Source organism: Bubalus kerabau, chromosome 18 (assembly GCF_029407905.1).
Source record: "Bubalus kerabau isolate K-KA32 ecotype Philippines breed swamp buffalo chromosome 18, PCC_UOA_SB_1v2, whole genome shotgun sequence".
NCBI classification, from domain to species: Eukaryota; Metazoa; Chordata; class Mammalia; order Artiodactyla; family Bovidae; genus Bubalus; species Bubalus kerabau.
This window is the reverse complement of record NC_073641.1, coordinates 36,470,116-36,486,403: the sequence shown is the minus strand read 5'-3', so window position 1 is coordinate 36,486,403 and position 16,288 is coordinate 36,470,116.

The window sequence follows — 16,288 nt, the reverse complement described above, 5'->3', positions numbered from 1 at the left end:
TTTAAAATGTCAATATGTACTATGTTACAGAAATCGCACTGTAGTGTTTGAGAGTGAAGTCACTCAGTCGTGTCTGACTCTTGCGACCCCATGGACTGTAGCCCACCAGGCTCCTCAGTCCATGGAATTTTCCAGGCAAGAATACTGGAGTGGCTTGCCATTTCCTCCTCCAGGAGATCTTCCTGACCCAGGGATTGAACCCAGGTCTCCCATGTTGCAGGCAGATGCTTTACCATCTGAGCCACCAGGCAAGTGTTTAGGCTCCTATAAAGAAATTGGATTTTAAAATATGCTGAACAGAGGTCCCTTCAAGTTTAAAATTCCTTGGGGGAGTTGTGAGCAATGAAGTCTGGAGAACATTTCATTCTCTTACCAACTTTTTTTTCCTTCACAGTCATTGACATTTCACAGTTGATTACATTATTGTTCAGAGAGTCTCAGATACTAATAAAAGACTACTCTTTGGTATCAAAAGGCTTGCTGCTGCTGCTAAGTTGCTTCAGTCGTGTCCAACTTTGTGAGACCCCAAGGACGGCAGCCCACCAGACTCCCCCATCCCTGGGATTCTCCAGGCAAGAACACCTTACTGAATGTTATAAGCACTTCTAGAATTTCCAAGAGTACTAAAGCTCTGAACCCTAAGACTATGTTATACTGGTCACAATTTCCAACCATGTTGTGTGGTCTCTGGCAATAATACCACTGCCATAAGCACTCAGTCATATGACACTTTGAACTGCCACCCTGGGATTCTACGTACCTGTCCTCACACCTGCCAGGTGACTGACTCTGCCCCCCCCCCGCCCCTGACATTTGCTTCTTCTACCTTCTCATTTGCTTGGGTACTAAGGACTGGCAAAACCTAGACCATCTACCCGCAACTGACCTAAAGGGAGTGGAGTGTATGATTTTTGTTCTGTCTTTACAAGCTAGAACTCAAAATACAGAACATTACCAAAATTGAAGAAGGAAATGTAACAATTCTGAACAAGCACAAAGGAAAAATGTCTACTATAGAAATGTCTTTAACTGTACTCTACAATAGAGAATAAGCTCCTTGGAAGCTGTGCCTTTGTCTTTTTTGACTCCATCCACAACAACGGAGAGACCATACCTTCAGGGGGAAAGTGTGTCACTCTCATTGCCAGGATTTGGAAAATAGAATTGGAATAAGGAGAGAATTTCTCGGGCAACATCAATGAGCAACACGTTTATAATCGATGATTGGCTGCCTCATATTTTGGTTGATAAAGCCCAAGGTCTTGAGTTATAAGACATAGAAGGAAATAAATAAAATACCTTCCTTATCCTTCTTTGTGTGGATTCTCCTGCTTGTTCATGAGAGAAGCGTTGTTATTTAGTTGCTCAGTCATGTCCCTCTCTTTGCGACCCCATGAATTGTAGCCCTCCAGGCTCCTCTGTCTAGAGGGATTTCTAGGCAAGAACACGAAAGTGGGTTGCCATTTCCTCCTTCAGGAGATCTTCACACTCCAGGGATGGAACCCACATCTCCTGCAAGTCTCTTGAATTGCAGAAAGATTCTTTACCACTGAGCCACAGGGGAAGGTTGGTGAAAGAAGCATAGAAAGGCCCCAATCAGCAATTTACATTCAGTATTAAAGACACTGCATGGTCTGTCAGTTTTTAAATTCAGCATGATTCAGGGCTTTTCAAAATATGTTGGGATGAATATTGTCTAAACATATTTGTTTTATGTTTTCAGTGGATTCACTGAATTTATATTCATTGGTATATCCTGTGCATTACTAGGCTATTTATCACACCACATTCTATTAGCCCAGTATAAGTGAATATTGATCTTCTAACTTCTGAAAACATGCATTATTACTAGAAACACACTGCTGCTGCTGCTGCTAAGTTGCTTCAGTCGTGTCCGACTCAGTGCGACCCCACAGACGGCAGCCCACCAGGCTCCCCCATCCCTGGGATTTTCCAGGCAAGAACACTAGAGTGGGTTGTCATTTCCTTCTCCAATGCATGAAAATGAAAAGCGAAAGTGAAGTCGCTCAGAAACACACTGCTGCTGCTAAGTCACTTCAGTCGTGTCCGACTCTGTGTGACCCCATAGACAGCAGCCCACCGGGCTCCCCCTTCCCTGGGATTCTCCAGGCAAGAACACTGGAATGGGTTGCCATTTCCTTCTCCAATGCATGAAAGTGAAAAGTGAAAGTGAAGTCACTCAGTCGTGTCTGACCCTCAGCGACCCCATGGACTGCAGCCTTCCAGGCTCCTCTGTCCATGGGATTTTCCAGACAAGAGTAATGGAGTGGGGTGCCATTGCCTTAGCCACTAAAAAATGTTCTGATGATTGCACATTACAAAGCCAGCTTCATATACTTATCAACATTAAGTTTCACTGATCTTTGTTGTGAATTGAATTTTATTCATATGTGGAAATCCTAACCCCCAGCACCTCAGGATGAAAGCTTATCTGGGGAGATAGGAGGTAATCAAATTAACATGAAGTCATTAAGGTTAGCGTAATCCAGTGTGACCTGTGTCCTTATAAAAAGGGAAACTCTGAGCACAGACATGTGTCTGAAATGCTATGTGACTGTGAAGGCAGAGATCGAGTGATGCATGGGATGAAGCCAAGGAATACTACAGACTGAATAAAACCACCAGAAGCTAAGGGCACGGAACTGATTATCTTTCGCCCTTCAGATGGAACTAACGCTCCTAACATCTTGATCTTGGACTTCCAGACTCCAGAACTGTGAGAAATTAGATCCCCATTAGGTCATTTGGTTTGTTGTACTTTGTTATGGCAGTTCTGACAAACAAATAAAACCTTATTTAACATAGGCTCTTTTCATAATTTCTCTTTCTTACATGGTTCTCTACAGCCTTGAGGAATTTTTTAATCTACAAGGGAACATCAGAGCTTGTTTTGACATGGTACTCAAGCTTCTGGTGAAGTGCTCTGAGGCACAAGCCACTTCTGAGGCCATTTGTTGGGTCCCTGAGCCTGACAACAACTTTCCTAGGGAACTGGAGAAAAAGGATACAGCTCTGGAAGTCAGACTAGGCAGCCTGGAAATGAGTAGCTTGGATAAACTGAGTCAGGGCAGCAATAGCTATCTCTTCTTTCTTATCTTTTTTTGGACTTAGATTTCTCATTTGTTTGTGATAAAATAGTCACATCCAAATGGCTGAGACCCTGATACGAGCCAAAAGAAAATGACCAAGGAGGCAGCTCACTCTGTCCTTATTACCTGAGGGTCCTTGTCGCTCCATATTGCCCATGGAACTACTTCGAATTTATAGGTGAAGTTGGGAAGAACTGACATCTTAACAATATTGATATCCCAACAATAAATACCCTTCTATCTATGCATGTATTTACATCTTTCATATCTTTCATCAGAGTTCTGTAGCTTTCTACACGTAGATCCTGTACATATTTTGTTGAATTGGTAACAAAGTATTTTTTTTTTTTTTTGGTGCTTTTGTAAATAGTGTCAAGCTTCTAATTTCAAATTTCAATTGCTCATTGCTGGGATTCAGGATAGCAAAAATAGGTTTTATATCTCAACCTTTTGCCCTGGAAACTCATTATATTTGCTTATTAGCTCCAGGAAATTTTTTGTAGGTTCTTTGGAATTTTCTATATAGGCAATCACGTCATCTGTGAACAAGGATAGTTTTGTCTTTTATTCCATTTTGTATATGTTATATTTAATCTTATCATCTTATTGCCCTGGCTATGACTTTTAGAATGACATTAATAAGTGTGGTGAGAGGACATGTCTTGATTATGAAGTTAGGGAGAAAGGATCCAGTTTCTCACCATTAAGTATAATGATAGTTGTAGTTTTTTTTTTAATACATGTTCATCAAGTTGATAAATGTTCCCTCTATTCCCACTTTTTTGAGAGACTTTATTATTTATAGCTGTTAGATTTTGTCAATGGCTTTTTTTGGCATCAATTTATACAATCACACAATTTTACTTCCTTAGTCTAGTGATGTGATTTTTTTTTCCTGAATGTTGAACCAGACCTGCATACCTGGAATAACTCTCACCTGGTAAGACATATTATTCTTTTCATTCAGTTGGATTTAACCTGTTAATGTTTTTGTTGAGGATTTTGTATCTATATTCATAAAAAGCTATTAGTCTGTAGTTTTTTTGTAATGTTTTTACCTTGCTTTGGTATAAACACAATCCTGCTCTCATAGGATGAGTTGCTGCTGCTACTGCTAAGTCATTTCAGTCGTGTCTGACTCTGTGCGACCCCCTAGACGGCAGCCCACCAGGCTCCCCTGTCCCTGGGATTCTCCAGGCAAGAACACTGGAGTGGGTTGCCATTTCCTTCTCCAATGCATGAAAGTGAAAAGTGAAAGGGAAGTCGCTGAGTTGTATCTGACTCTTAGCGACCCCATGGACTGCAGCCTACCAGGCTCCTCTGTCCATGGGATTTTCCAGGCAAGAGTACTGGAGTGGGGTACCATTGCCTTCTCCAATAGAATGAGTTAGGAAGCATTTATTCTGCTTTGATCTCCTGAAAGAGATTGCAGAGAGTTGCCGTAAGACCCACTACATTATAGAAGTATGACAAAACTCAGCAGTGAGTCAATCTGAGTATGGTTCTTTCAGCTAGGTTGTTAATTATTGATCCAATTTCTTCAGTACATATAAACCTATTCAGATTATCTGTTTCTCCCTGTATGAACTTTGAGTGGACTGTATTTTTCAAGTAATTATTTCATTTTATCTAGAAATTTATAAGATTTGTGGCATAGACATGTTCATAATGTTCTCATTATCTTTTGAAAGTGATCAGTAGTAGCCCATTTTAAAATTTCTGATATTAATACTTTATGTCTTCTCTCGTTTTTCCTTACTTTGGCTGGAGATTTCTCAGTTTTATTGATCTTTTAACAGAATCAACGTGATTTCTATGTGGCTCAGTGGTAAAGAACCTGCCTGCCAAAATAGGAAACACCGGTGATGCCAGTTTGATCCAGGGTCTGGTAGATCCCCTGAAGTAGGAAATGGAAACCCGTTCCAATATTCTTGCCTGGACAACTCAGTGGAGAGAGGAGCCTGGTGAGTTACAGTCCATGGGATTGCCAAGTGTCAGACGACTAAACATGGCATGGCAACAGAATCAACTTTTGATTTTGTTGACTTCATTATTATATCATCTTGTTTTCACTCTATTGATTTTTGCTCTAATTTTTACTGTTTTCTTCTGCTTTTGTTAGGCTTACATTCATTCTTTGTCTCTTCTTTCATACGATGGACACTTTTGTTGTTGTTCAGTTGCTCAGTGCAGTTCAGTTGCTCAAGTCATGTCTGACTCTTTGCGACCCCATGAACTGCAGCGTGCCAGGCCTCCCTGGCCATCACCAACTCCAGGAGCCTACTCAAACTCATGACATCATGTCAGTGATGCCATCCAACCATCTCATCCTTTATTATCCCCTTCTTCTCCAACCTTCAATCTTTCCTAGCATCAGGGTCTTTTCCAATGAATTGGTTCTTTGTATCAGGTGGCCAAAGTATTAGAATTTCAGCTTCAACATCAGTCCTTCCAATGAATGTTCAGGACTGATTTCCTTTAAGATTGATTGGTTGGATCTCCTTGCAGTCCAAGGGACTCTCAAGAGTCTTCTCCAGTATCACAGTTCAAAAGCATCAATTCTTCGGCACTCAGCTTTCTTTAGAGTCCAACTCTCATTTAGTTCTTCTTCACGTTCTGTCATAAGGGTGGTGTCATCTGCTTATCTGAGGTTATTGATATTTCTCCTGGCAATCTTGAGTCCAGCTTGGGCTTCATCCAGCCCAGCGTTTCTCATGATGTACTCTGCATATAAGTTAAATATGCAGGGTGACAATAGACAGCCTTTCCCTATTTTGAACCAGTCTGCTGCTCCACATCCAGTTCTAACTGCTGCTTCTTGACCTGCATACAGATTTCTCAGAAGGCAGTCAAGTGGTTTGGTATTCCCATCTCTTGAAGAATTTTTCACAGTTTGTTTTAATCCACACAGTCAAAGGCTTTGGCATAGTCAATAAAGCAGAAGTAGATGTTTTTCTGGAACTCTCTTGCTTTTTCGATGATCCAACAGATGTTGGCAATTTGATCTCTGGTTCCTCTGCCTTTTCTAAACCCAGCTTAAACATCTAGAAGTTCACAGTTCACATATTGCTGAAACCTGGCTTGGAGAATTTTGAGCATTACTTTGCTAGCGTTTGAGATGAGTGCAATTGTGCAGTAGCTTGAACATTTTTTGGTACTGCCTTTATTGGGATTGGAATGAAAACTGACTTTTCCAGTCCTGTGACCACTGCTGAGTTTTCCAAATTTGCTGGCATATTGAGTGCAGCACTTTCACAGCATCATCTTTTAGGATTTGAAATAGCACGACTGGAATTCCATCAGCTCCACTAGCTTTGTTCATAGTGATGCTTCCTAAGGCCCACTTGACTTCGCATTTCAGGATGTCTGGCTCTAGGCGAGTGATCACACCATCATGGTTATCTGGGTCATGAAGATATTTTTTTTGTATAGCTCTTCTGTGTATTCTTGCCACCTCTTCTTAATATCTTCTACTTCTGTTAGGTCCATACCATTTCTGTCCTTTATTGTGCTCATCTTTGCATGAATTCAGACTTAAATTGAAGAAAGTAGGGAAAGCCACTAGACCATTCAGGTATGATCTAATCAAACCCCTTATGATTATACAGTGGAAGTGACAAATAGATTCAAGGCATTGGATCTGATAAACAGAGTGCCTGAAGAACTATAGGTGGAGGGTCGTGACATAGTACAGGAGGCAGTGATTAAGACCATCTCTAAGAAAAAGAAATGCAAAAAGGCAAAATGATTGTCTGAGGAGGCCTTACAAATAGCCAAGAAGTGAAGAGAAGCTAAGGCAGAGAAAAAAGGAAAGATATATCCATTTGAATGCAGAGTTCCAAAGAATAGCAAGGAGAGATAAGAAAGCTTTCCTCAGCAATCAGTGCAAAGAAATAGAGGAAAAGAATAAAATGGGAAAGACTAGTGATCTTTTCAAGAAAATTAGAGATACCAAGGGAACACTTTATGCAAAGATGAGCACAATAAAGGACAGAAATGGTATGGACCTAACAGAAGCAGAAGATATTAAGAAGACACCTCTTCTTAGAAGATATTAAGAATACACAGAAGAACTATACAAAAAAGATCTTCATGACCCAGATAATCACGATGATGTGATCGCTCTCCTAGAGCCAGACATCCTGGAATGTGAAGTCAAGTGGGCCTTAGGAAGCATCACTATGAACAAAGCTAGTGGAGGAGATGGAATTCTAGTTGAACTATTTCAAATCCTAAGTCGTATCCAACTCTTTGAAACCCCATGGACTGCAGCATGCCAGGTTTCTCTGTCTTGCACTATCTCCCAGAGTTGGCTCAGACTCTTGTCCGTTGAGTCGGTGATGTCATCCAACTATCTCATCCTCTGTTGCCCCCTTCTCCTCTTGCCCTCAATCTTTCCCAGCATGAGGGTCTTTTCCAATGAGTTGGCTCTTCTCATCAGGTGACCGAAGTATTGTAGCTTCAACATCAGTTCTTCCAATGAATATTCAGGGTTGATTTCCTTTAGGATTGACTGGTTTGATCTCCTTGCTATCCAAGAGACTCTCAAGAGTCTTCTCCAGCACCACATTTTGAAAGCATCAATTTTTTGACACTCAACTTTCTTTATGGTTCAACTTTCACATCCATCCATGACCACTGGAAAAATCATAGCTTTGACTGTAAGGACCTTTGTCAGCAAAGTGATGTCTCTAGTTTTCAATATGCTGTCTAGGTTTGCTATCACTTTTCTTCCATGGAGCAAGTGTCTTTTAATTTCATGGCTGCTTAGGTTGTTTACTTATTTATTTTAGGTCTTTCTCCTCTTATAATATATGTATGTGATGCTATAATTTTCCCTCTAAGCACTGCTTTTATTGTGACTCTCAAATTTTGATGCTGTATTTTCATTTTTACATAGTTCAAAATATTTTAAAATTTCTTTTAAGACTTTTTATTTGTCCTATGTGTTATTTAGGAGTGTTGTTTAATATCCAAATTTTTGTGGATATTTTCCAGCTATCTTTCCCTCACTGACTTCTAATTTAATCCATTGAATTCTGAGAACACGCTTCATATGATTTCTATTCTTTTAGCTTTGTTAAGCTGCATATTAAAGTTATGAAATTGGTCTCTCAGTCAATGTTCCATGTGAACTTGAAAAGGATATATATTTTGTTGTTATTAAATGGAGAATTTTATAAATGTCTATTGCATCAAGCTGTTCAGGTCAATTCTATTCTTACTGAATTTGTGCCTGCTTGATTTATCACCTGATAAAAGTTGGATGTTGAAGTCTAAATATAATAGTGGGTTTGTCTATTTCTCTTTTCAGTTCCATCAGTTTTCAGTTCTCTGTCACCTTTTGCCTCTGCCTCATGTAGTTAAGCTGTGCTGTTAGATGCATACATATTTAGGACTTTTAGGTCTTCCTGGAGATTTGATCTCATTATCATTATTTCATGGCCTTTTTTAATCCCTGTTAACTTTCCCTATGTGCTTTCCTCATAGCTCAGTTGGTAAAGAATCCCCCTGCAATGCAAGAGACCCCGGTTCAATTCCTGGGTTGGGAAGATCCCCTGGAGAAGGGATAGGTTACCCACTCCAGTACTCTTGGGCTTTCCTTGTAGCTCAGCTGGTAAAGAATCCTCCTGCAATGTAGGAGACCTGGGTTCGATCCCTGGGTTGGGAAGATCCCCTGGAGAAGGGAAAGGCTTACTACTCCAGTATTCTGGTCTGGAGAATTCCATGGACAGTATAGTCCACGGAGTCACAAAGAGTCAGACACGACTGAGTGACTTTCGCTTTCACCTTTCCCTATTCTAAGTTCTGCTCCGTCTGAAATTGATACAGCGACTCTAGCTGTCTTTTATTAAGTGTTAGTGTGGTAACACTAGGGCTTCCTTGGTGGCTCAGACGGTAAAGCGTCTGTCTGCAATGCTGGAGACTGGGGTTCAATCCCTGGATTGGGAAGATCCCCTGGAGAAGGAAATGGCAACCCACTCTAGTACACTTACCTGGAAAATCCCATGGACAGAGGAGCCTGGTAGGCTACAGTCCATGGGGTCACAAAGAGTTGGACACGACTGAGCGACTTTATTTACTTACTTACTTACTTAGTGTGGTATGGTTTTCTTCTTATTTTCCTTTATTTATTTGAATTTTATAATTAAAGTGGGTTTCCTGCAAACAAAATATAGTGGAATCTTATTTTTTAAATTTCAGCTTGGAAAATTTCTACTGGTAAGTTTTCAGACTAACTGATTCTTTCCTTGACCATGTCCAGTTATAGATCAGAGGCATTCTTCATTTCTGTTACACTGTTTATATTTCTACAATTTCCTTTTGATTCTTTCTTAGTGTTTCCATATTTCTGTTTGGATTACTCATATGTGCATGCATTTTGTGTACTTTTTCCTTTAGAATTCTTAAAATATTAATTATGATATTTTTACATTCTCAGTATGATAATTCCAATATCTGTATCATATCTGAATATGATTCTGGTACTTCCCTTTTATGTTTAGACTCAGAGGTGTTTTTTTTTTTTCCTTTTCTTTTCAGCCTATCTTTTGATGTTTTTGAAAGCTAAACATTGAGATTAGTAATAGAAACTGTGGTGGAAGTGGAAAGTGGAAGTGTTAGTCACTCAGTCATGTCCATTCCCCTCTCCAGGGGATCTTCCTGACCCAGGGATCGAACCTGGGTCTCCTGCATTGTTTACCATCTGAGTCACCAGGGAAGCCCTCAAAACTGTGGTAAATAGTCTTTTTAGTCTGAAAATGTATTAATCGGGCTAAGAGTTGGGATATGTTTAATGCTTACCAAGTCACTGATTTTCAGTTTGTTCAGCTTTTTCATATAATAAAGACAGGACTGATAACTACCAAGCTGTTTACACGTCAGTGCTGAAACTGAAAGTCTTCACTCTCATTACCAATAATTCAAATTAATAATGATGATGACAACAATAATGATTATCAGAAGCAGTAATAGTATGAATTCTAAGGACATGCTTGCTTTAGATTTATATATGTATTAAACAATTTCTTTGCTTGCCATCCTTCTTGCATCTCAGACACTCCTGATTCCTTCTGGGACAATTTTTTGTCTTTCATAAACTATATTATTTTATAGTTGTGTTTAATTTTTTCATTTATTCTGTTTTTTGAAGAAAATCTTAGTTCTATATTCTAATTTCAGATGCTAGTTTTTTGTGGGCCATGATTCTAGGTTAACATATATTTTCCATTAAAATGTTAGATCTTCTATTATATTTCCTCTTGGCTTCCTCATTACCATTGAAAATCTTTTTGTCAGTCTATGAGACATTTCTTTGGATGGCACATCTTCCTCTTCATTTTCCTTTTGTATTTATTTTTCTTCCCTTTCATCTCCTCTTTATCCTCCTTCTTCATCATTTTCATGACTGCCTTTAGATATTTTCTTTTCTTTTTATAAACTTGGAGATTCTTCATAGAGACAGCTCTCATCATATATCTATATATATGATCTATATATGATCTATATATATCTGTGCAATAGTTAGATGGCCTCATTGTTTTGTCTACAATATGTCACAGTTCCTTTATAACCTTAGCTTTCACTATTCCTTTTACTAAAACATCTATTAAATTATTTCCATGAGACAGAATTTTACAAGTCCCCCCACTTTATCCTGTCAGCAATATTATAAAATTAGGGATTATCACTGTCCTTATTTTATACATAATAAGACAGGCTGAGGTTTCTTAAGGAAAAGAAGTGGATTCTGAGCCCAGGTCTATCTGGCCTCAGAGTCATCTCTCCTAACTATCACCATCATGCGACCTTTCAACCTAAATTCTCAGCCTGGCTGGTCTACTGAGTCTTCCACATTTCAATTCTCCTACTATTCGGAACCTATACTACTTCAGTTCAGTCGCTCAGTCGTATCCGACTCTTCGCGACCCCGTGAATTGCAGCACGCCAGGCCTCCCTGTCCATCACCAACTCCCGGAGTTCACCCAAACTCATGTCCATCAAGTCAGTGATGCCATCCAGCCATCACATCCTCTGTCGTCCCCTTCTCCTCCTGCCCCCAATCCCTCTTACTTGACTGATAATAATTCTTTAGTTATTTTCACCTAAATATTCATGTACCTTTCTCTTCCTCATTATGGTATTAGTCTCATCAGGGCATAAAATGTGTCATTTGTCATGCTCCACGTACAGTGTTATGGAAGAATTGTGTGCAGTGTATATTCCTTAAATCATGAAAATATTACCTTTCAAATCTTAAAAGTTTTTTTTCTAAACAAATGTGTCAATCAGAATACTATAATAATTATATTGAATTAAAATGCATGTATATATTAAATGGTTCAGTGGTAAAGAATCCATCTGCCAATGTAGGACACACACATTCAATCCCTGGGTTAGGAAGATCCCCTGGAGAAGGAAATGTCAACCCACTCTAGTATTCTTGCCCGGAGAATCCCATGGACAGCGGAACCTGGTAGGCTACAGTCCATGGAGTCACAAAAGAGTTGGACATGACTTAGCAACAAACAGCAACAAATACAACAATTAACCAAAAGTAAAAGAAAATCTATGGCCACTAAGGTGTGTGTGTTTGCTAAGTCACTTCAGTTGTGTCGGACTCTTTGTGACCCTATGGGCTGTAGCCCACCAGGCTCCACTGTCCACGGGATTCTTCAAGGCAAGAATACTGGAGTAGGTTGCCCTGCTCCAGGAGATCTTCCCAACCCAGGGATCAAACCCAAGTCTCTTAGGCACTGGCAGACAGTCCCCCCCTCTAGCCCTCACCAGCCACTAAGGGCAAAGTGATAAAGGGAAGAGTGATGTTTGGGCTCATAATATGTCACTAAAATCATTAAAATGACTGTGGTCTATTTTGTTCTTTGTTAACATATGTGAATACATTGGAGTTATACTCTTCATTCCTGAGTTTGTGTTTTAACTGAAGTAATTTGTCAGTTTTTAAACATACCCAAAGTTTCCACATTTCTCCAGGGCATACAGGATGATAATTTTAAAAGCATCTCAGCCATCAGAAATTAGCCTGTGACCAAGGCCACAGTCAATGTGGACAACAATGTGCTGCTGGCATTCCAGTAACAGACTGAGTACTTTGACATCAACAATATGCTTTCCCTACCGCAGTGTGTTCCCCTATATTGTTTCATCATTACGAGTATTTGTTTAAAACCCACTTACTAAGCTGAGTGCCAAGTACTGTATTGGCTAGAACCACTGCATGTGATGTAGGTGTGTGAAGTTCACACGTGGTTATTAGACCTTTAACTACTTTTTGCTTGCCAAACACAGTTAATACACAAAAACAAAATAATAGAGATGATGAAAGTTTAAGTTCCCCATGGTTGCCTGCCCTTCTCCACATCCACCTTTGATTTTTTTTTTCCAGAAAATTTACTGCCTCCCAAAAGATTCTTATGTTCTTGGAATCAGTTCCAGTAAGGCTAGTTCTGTGGTGGTCTAATTCCTTCTTGCTGTGCTCCAAGTTGGCTTTTGATGGTTATTTCAAATAAAATATTTTTTACAGCCTCTCTAACATGTCCATGAAGTAAAAGTCTCAGAATAATCTTGATGCCTCTTTTTGAGATGAGTGAATGCAGCTTTGGGGAAACTGCGGGCAGATTCGGGTGGTTATCGACACCATGCGGAAGAACTCATGATGAGCCTGTAATTCAGAAATGGCTATGCATGCAAGCGTGTCTGCACACACAGTTACTAGCCTTGTGAGCAGAGGCCCTGGCAAGGATGGGTGGCAGTCTGGCGACAGTGAAGTAGGGATTTGGGGAACACGGCCAGCGGGCTGCTGGCCTGTGGGGTCCCTGGAGTCCTCAACCACTTGCAACCACCGTGACGCAAATGTGCTGTCAAACTGAACTCAGGAACACAGAAGAATGGAAGGAATGACAGACAAATGTAGCGAGGAAGGCACATTAAGGGAAAGTGGAAAAGAACAAAGGAAATAAGAGATTAGTGTGGGGAAGACAGAATTTCTCAACATGATCAGCACTCCAGGCGCTCAAAACAAGATTCCCAAGCACCATTTGTCTTGACACTACAAAACCAGACAGGCAATCTCTTACTCACAGTGAGAATCACTTCATTTGTGCCATTCATTACAGGGGCCAAGAAAACTACTTATTTGTTCTTATTGAACACAGATTAGTTTGTGGACGGAGACCTGTGACAGTTCTATGTACATTAAAAGCTGAGTTCGATTAGGCTCCTTAGGAAATTGATCAATGAGAGTGCAGAGCAGCTGTGTTGTGCAAATGAGTCTCTCACTTCTCATCCAGACCATTTGGATGACAACTACTTTGAAAGCATTTAGAGGTAGAAATAATTACATGTTGCTTTTGTCCCTCAAGCCCAGAAAAATTTGCTTATTTCTGGATATGAGTATTTTAAAAACCATTTAATTTTTGGTTACTTTCTGGGATAGTGAGACTTAGAAATTGATATGGAAGTAAACACAATCTTCACTATAATTTTTGAATTGTTGTTTATAGACATTTGGTGGCTATGAAAGAGTTTAATTGGAATTTTTTGGACTTTCTTAAAGGCAAGACTTTTTAAAAAATTGAACTAGAAACCCAGGGACATAACTCTGACTCTGATCTTACATAAGTCACTATCAACTAGAGATCTTAATGTGAGAAAAGCTAGTTTTCTTTCATTTCATATGTATATATATTATATATTTCTTAAATATATATGTATATATATAATGCAAAGTTTAGTGTATTTTCCCCAAATTTTCTAGGATAAAAACAATCTTATGATACTTGCTTCATGTGGTAAAATAAAAGTAAATAGCTACAATGGATATTTGTGGGACTGTATTTGAAGGAGTTATCACCTTAGTGTAATGTACTTAACCTTTTCCTGCCACTGGTTTGCAAAATTTGCAAAATTATAGAGTAGGATAAAGTAATTAACTCAAAATTAAATTAAAAACAGCTATTTTTAAATTATTGATTTAAAATGTGATATTCTACAAATATTTTTACTGATAATCTTAATAATAATTTTGTTTCAGAAAAAATTAAATAAACATATAAAAATAATTTCAATGATCTGCTTTTATTTTCACTGTAGTTTACACTTCCAATGAAACTATGTGTCAAAGTTTTTATGTTCTACATACATTCACAGGGTAATTTTAATCCTCTAGATAGCCAGTGATGATAGAATAGAAATTATATGAAATTTGATACTGTAACAATGTATAGTGGTTCAAATTCTTATAAATATCACTGGAACATAAATAGAATGACAGATGAACTAAAATGATTTCATATACTGTCTTTGATATTTCATTGACTGTTAGTGAAGCCTTTCACACATTTTTAATTTTATTGTTTTGAATGTGTATTAATGTCAGAGGATGGGGCATCTTTTATTAAACAGTTTGTGGCATATAGGCATATGGTACACAGGTCTTCCTTTGTATTCTTGCCCCAGATTGTGCAAATGTTGAGACAATCTAAGTTTGACAGCCTAGATACAGCACAAATCTTACCTTTGCCAGATGTGTGGAAAGTGTTGTTTCTTTATGTTTCTTTCATTAATGTAAGAATCCTGAAAAAAATGCTTTGTAATTTATTTTGAATAGAAATCAATTCATACAATTTTCTAAAATTGTAAAATAAATTATTTGAAAGTTGTTTAAAGTGCTTTTAAAATTTTATTTATTTATTCATTGGCTGGTTGGATCTTCATTGTTGCACACAGGCTTCTCTAGTTGTGGCAGCTGGGGGCTACTATCGAGTTGCAATGCCTGAACTTCTCATTTTGATGGCTTCTCTGGCTGCAGAGCACAAGCCCCAGGGCATTCAGGCTTCAATAGTTGTAGCGAGTGAGCTCAGTAGTTGGGGCTCACAGGCTCTAGAGCATGGGCTCAGTAGTTGTGGTACACAAGGTTAGTTGCCCCGTGACACATGAAATCTGCCCAGACCAGGGATTGAACTCATGCCCTCTGCATTGGCAGGTGGATTCTTAATCACTGCACCACTTGGGAAGTTCCGTGAAGTGCTTTTTTTTTAAATATGAGAACTTATTTATAATTTCAGTGAATATCCTGGGTATGAAGTTTGGAATTATCTAGTTGGACAATAGAGAAAGCAAGACAATTCCAGAAAAACATCTATTTCTGCTTCATTGATTACACTAAAGCCTTTGACTGCGTGAAACACAACAAACTGTAGAAAATTCTTAAAGAGATGGGAATACCAGACCACCTGACCTGCCTCCTGAGAAACCTCTATGTGTCAAGAAGCAACAGTTAGAAACTTACATGGAAAACTGACTGGTTCCGAATGGGGAAGGGAGTACGTCAAGGCTGTATATTGTTACTGTGCTTCTTTAACTTGTATGCAGAGTACATCGGGTGAAATGCCAGGCTGGATGAATCACAAACTGTGATCAAGATTGTTGGGAGAAGTATCAACAACCTCAGATATGTAGATGGTAGTAATTTAATGGCAGAAAGTGAAAAGGAACTAAAGAGACTCTTGATGAGTGTAAAAGAGGACAGTGAAAAAGCTGGCTTAAAACTCAACATTCAAAAAATGAAGATCATGGCATCCAGTTCCATCACTTCATGGCAAATAGAAGGGGAAAAAGTCGAAGCAGGGACAGATTTTACTTTCTTGGGCTCCAAAATCACTGTGGATAGTGACAGCAGCCATGAAATTAAAAGACGCCTACTCCTTGAAGAAAAGCTATGACAAACCTAGACAGCATATTATAAAGCAAAGACATCATTTTGCACCAAAGTCCACCTAGTCAAAGCTATGATTTTTCCAGTAATCATGTATGGATGTGAGAGTTGGATCATAAAGAAGGCTTAGCACTAAAGAATTTATACTTTCAAATTGTGATCTGGAGAAGACTCAAGAGTCCCATGTACTGTAAGGAGACCCAACCAGTCAATCCTAAAGGAAAATAACCCTGAATATGCACTGGAAGGACTGATACTGAAGCTGAAGCTACAATGTTTTGGCTACCTGATGCAAAAAACTGACTCATTGGAAAAGAGGAAAGATCCAAATGATGCTGGGAAAGATCAAAATGATGCTTGAAAAGATAGAAAGCAAAAGGGAAAAAGAGTGGGAGAGGATGAGATGGTTAGATAGGCTCACTGACTCAATGGGAAAGAATTT